The following is a 4,597-nucleotide window of genomic DNA, read 5'->3' as shown; positions in this document are numbered from 1 at the left end:
TCCAGCCCCTGTTGGATTATCATTGACTTCATGGACAGAGAGATGAGATGGTGTCTGACCATACAGGGCTCCCCTGGGAAAACACTGAGTGACCTGAAACTCTACAAACTCCACTCCCCGACCTTCGGCCCTAGCCTGGGGCCTGCCACCCTAGGCTCTTGAGTGCCAGGGCCGCTAGGTCATCCCGAGAGCAGCTAAGTGGACACTGAGGCCCAGGGAAAGGAAGGGGATTCTGAGCTAATGACAGCGCTGGAGCCCCCAGGCCTCCAGGGTCCCCGGTGGGTGTTTTGTCCCTTTGCTCACTCAGGTAGGGTGCCCTTCTCTCCCACTGACATCCCGCGCCTTCCTCCAGGCCCGGCTCCCCCTGGCCTCCCATGCATGACTAAAGTCTCCCTTCCGCATGTCCTTTAGCGGCCGCTCTCCACATCCTGTCATGCCCACTGACCGTGAGCTCCTGAGGACAGGGGCTGAGTTGGTTCCAAGGGTGGGCCTAGTGTACACATAAGGGCTCCAATGTCTACTGAATGAATCAATGAACATTCCCAGCGTCCACCCTACTGAGCTGGCCTGGTTACTGTGTAGGAGTCCTCATGGACTTCAGGCCCATAACTCGTTTTCCAACTTGGCTAGGAGAAGGATCGATGCAGTGGTGTGAGGCAGGTGGGGCTGAAACGTCCCTGTCCTCTTGCTGGCTGCTGACATCACCGCCAGGCCACGGCGCACACCAGGCTACGTACGGAGGGCTGCCCTTTCTGGAAACCTCTTCTCTCTGCTCATTTCTGTCCCAAGGGGCTGGAGAGTATTATCTGCCTTTTTTTCCTTGTTGCTGCTGGACTCAGCCCCAGGGAGAGTTAGAAGGAACGAAGATGCACGGACAGACCCCAGGGGAGAGTTAAGTGAGTGCCACATTTTGTTTCTCTGGGTTCCCTGGGTGGGAGGAGGGTGGGTGTGGACAGTTTTACTGAAGGTCCTCCTTGGTGGAGCTGCAGAGCCCAGGGCCCCCCTTGTCCCCTCCACCTCTTTCAGGTCTGAGGCATGGAGTTCTGACTGCCCAGAACAGAACCCTCCTCACACCTGCTTAGGGAACAGGGATGCCCGGGAAGGATGCTGGAGTGCCCTGTGGGGCCCAGGGAAGAGCCTCCAGGACCCCGGAGAGCTACGAAGCTCCCAGGCCCCAGGGTTCTGCCCCGCCTCTTCCCACTCCAATGCCATCAGGCCTGTCCCTGCCGCTCCCTCAGCTCCATTTTCCTGCCTGGCTCTGCGGATCAGCTTCGCTTGCTCATCAACACATGCTCCTAAAATAGATTCTCCAGCTCCCCCAGCCTGCCCTGACTGCCTGACCTCAGCTTCAGGCCCTGCCCCAGATGGAGGCCCAGGCTCTGGGCCCCTGAGTTCCAAAATCTTAAGACAGATTATCTGAGTGGCTCTTGGTCAGCCAATGAATTATCTCCTGCTGGATGGAGGGTAGGTGGTACTAGATGCTGCCTTCTTCAGGTGGGGAGTGGACAGCTGTGCTGGAGGGGGAGCCTGGGCAGGTGGGTCTCATCTCTATGGCCTTAGTTTTGCTCCCAGGTCAGTTAGGATCCTGGGAAGGCAATGCCTAAGTCCTTTTTGTATTGCTGTAACAGAATACCTGAGGCTGGGAAATGGGTCATGAATAGATGTTTCTATCTCATGATTCTGGAGTCTGAGCAGCCCAAGATCATCAGGACAGCATCTGTTAAGGCCCTTCTTGCTACAGTATCCCTGGTAGGAGGTGGAAGGGCAAGAGAAGGAGCTCATTCCAAGAGTTCTTTTATTAAGACATTAAATCCACCCATGAGGGAGTAGGCCTTATGGCCTAATTACCTCTTACAGGCCCTACTGCTTTATCCTGTTACAATGGCAATTAAAGAGACCTTAGCATGAGTTTGGGGGGGGGGGGGCAACATTCAAACCATAGCAGGCAGTTTCCTTTCCAGACCTATGAGTATTATCAAATGTGCACACAAACATGTTCCTGTAACATGTGCTGGGCAGACACGGAGCCCACTCCTGCTCTGGTGCAGGTAGAGTAGCTCAGAGTTTGGGGATAACTTGTTTCACAACTAGATAGATAAGTAATGCCCTCCTGTGCCTCTTTGTTATCCTCAGGAGTTTGACATTTTGTGTGAAGAGTTTTAACTCATTTTCCAATTTGGCTAGAAGAAGGAGGGTGCAGTAGCCCAACCTCTCTTTCCACCACACATTCAGGCTTGAATGAAGGCCACCTCCACCATGTCCTGGCACCTCCCTGACAATCTCTCCCTCCTTCATCTCACCTCCTACCTGGGGGCGCCTGATCTCTCTGACTCAGGGGAGCCCAAGTTACATGAAGATGTGGGCAGGAGTCAGGACCCTGACTGGTGTGTGACGGGGACTCCGTTGCGCTGTTGGGAGGGCCTGTAGCACACTGGTCCTGACCAGCAGGTGGTCTCCTGGGTCTGCTCTGAGCACACTGCCCATTTAATGGTGTTTAATCCTTTTGTGGAGGTTCAATATATGTCTACAAATTCTTTGAAGTTCCCTTTAAAAGGTGGAGTCTAATTCACTTCCTTTAAGTGTGGGCTGGACTCAGAGATTTGCTTCTAACAAATAGCAACAAGGCAGAAGTGATGGCCTCTGACTTCTGAGACTAGGTCATTCAGAGCATGGTGGCTTTCTTCTGGCTCCAGGGGAAGCAGCTGCGCTGTCATGAAGCCACTCCGGGAACACTATGGGGACGCCCATGTGAGGAACTGAGGCCACCCGCCCACAGCCATGTGAGAGCAGCATCTTGGAGGTGGCTCCTCCTGACGCAGTCGAGCCTTCAGATGACTGCCCCCTGCCGACGTCTCGACTGTAACCACAGAGAGGATCCAAGCCAGAGCCACCCAGCCAATGTTCTCTCACAACCTCGTGACCCATGCGGACCGTGAGATAATGAATACTGCTGTGTTAAGCCAGTAAGTTTGGGGAGAACTTTTTACGCAACTAGATAGATAAGTAATACACCCCTGTGCCTCTTTGTCATCCTCAGGAGTTTGATGTTTTTTGTGAAGAGTTTTAACTCATTTTCCAACTTGGCTAGGAGAAGGATCGATGTCCATTGTCACTCATGTCCTGTGCCATTCGTGTGCTGTCTGAGGGCCTCTCACCTGGGAGTCCGGGAGGAGGGCTGAGTGTTACCACCTTTCTCTGATGGGTGTTATCCTCCCCTTCTCTGGCCTTTGGAACCCCCATTCTAACCACTTTTAGGAAAAAACTCTTGTTTTTTAATTTTTTTATTGGGACATTATAATTACACATAATAGTGGGGTTCATTGTGACACTTTCATATGTGCACATAACAGTTCAGCCAAGTGACCTCTGCTTTCTCTCCCTTCTTTCCTTCATCTGGTCCCCTTATTCTACTGAAGTGGTCTCCCTTCAATTTTCACAATGCACACCCCACCACACTTATTATTATTATTATCTTGTAAGAAAAGCTCTTTTCCCCAGCTGTCTATAGCCTGAGACCTGAGCCCCAACCCTGAGGCATGTGCATTATCCGAAGGTTTCATCATGTCACCCCAGACTCTTCTGCTCTTGAAGCGTCCACAAAGCCTTTTAAGTTCCTTGAACGACTGGGTCGCATGCTGAACCCAGTGGAGCCCAGTAAGCAGTGATTTGTATCCAGCTGCAAGTCTAATGCAGAAAAATCCAGGATTCAAGTCCAGAGGTTTTAATCCTGGTCTTGCTACTCACTGGGTCTTGTGAAAATTGCACAATTTCTTCTAGCCTGCTGGGCCTTGGTCATCTCATCCGTAAAAGGGGGCCAGTAGTATTTGTCCTGTGTTCAAATATGATTGCTGTATGGAGCAAAAATAAATAAATAAATAAATAAACGAGAAAGTGTTATAGGAACTACAAAAACACTTGACAAGTGTGAGGGTTAAAAACAAACTGTTCCAGAATTTAAGGTTTATTCATAAAATGAGCTAGCGTTTTGTGATTGCTAACTCTGCACCAAAGCTTTGCATCCATTACTGTATTTAATCCTGACAAGATATTGCTGCCCTGTAATTATTTCTGTCTCCTACTTTAGGATCTGGAACCCAAGGCTCTGGGAGGTGAACTGACCCTCCATGTCCATGTCTTCTTCAGTCCCAGGCATGGCCATCTCCCCCGACCCAGGCAGGGCTCCTCCCTGAAGAAACCAGAGAGAGACCTACAGAGTCAGAGATTGTCCCTGGTTCTGGCTGTGAGTTCTTCTGGCTGCACCTTGAAAGCCTCAGCTGCTCAGAAGATCAAGATCCTGAGGGGGCGGGAAAGGATCTTGAGTAAATCCCTGTAGGCAGGGCCCAGCTGCATCCATCCTATCATGGGGGCATTCTGGGGTGGGGCTGGGGTGAGAGTAAGGGGTCTGAGTGGCAATGAGCTGAGGCTCTCTCAGGATTAATAAACCATGTCCCATGTGAAGGCAGAGCAGTTCCATACCCACAGGAGGAGAGCTGGTCAGTGAGAGTTAAAAGCAGATTTGCCGTAGATTAGTGCTGGGTGATGGTCCCCGAGGGAGGTCTGCATCCATTAGCACTTGTGGCTTTGCAAGGCCTTTGAC

General features: G+C 51.4%; 1 long non-coding RNA gene across 1 annotated transcript; it reads left to right on the top strand.

The window, feature by feature from the left end:
- The first annotated feature begins 646 nt into the window (after window positions 1-646).
- Window positions 647-4,343, top strand: LOC143391114 (uncharacterized). Its single transcript, XR_013090266.2, has 3 exons — window positions 647-896; window positions 2,694-2,963; window positions 4,085-4,343. It is a non-coding gene; the product is annotated as an uncharacterized LOC143391114 (long non-coding RNA).
- The last annotated feature ends 254 nt before the right edge of the window (window positions 4,344-4,597 follow it).

This window comes from Callospermophilus lateralis, chromosome 2, assembly GCF_048772815.1.
Source record: "Callospermophilus lateralis isolate mCalLat2 chromosome 2, mCalLat2.hap1, whole genome shotgun sequence".
In the NCBI taxonomy this organism is placed as follows: Eukaryota; Metazoa; Chordata; class Mammalia; order Rodentia; family Sciuridae; genus Callospermophilus; species Callospermophilus lateralis.
This window is presented reverse-complemented; position numbering and strand designations above follow the sequence as displayed.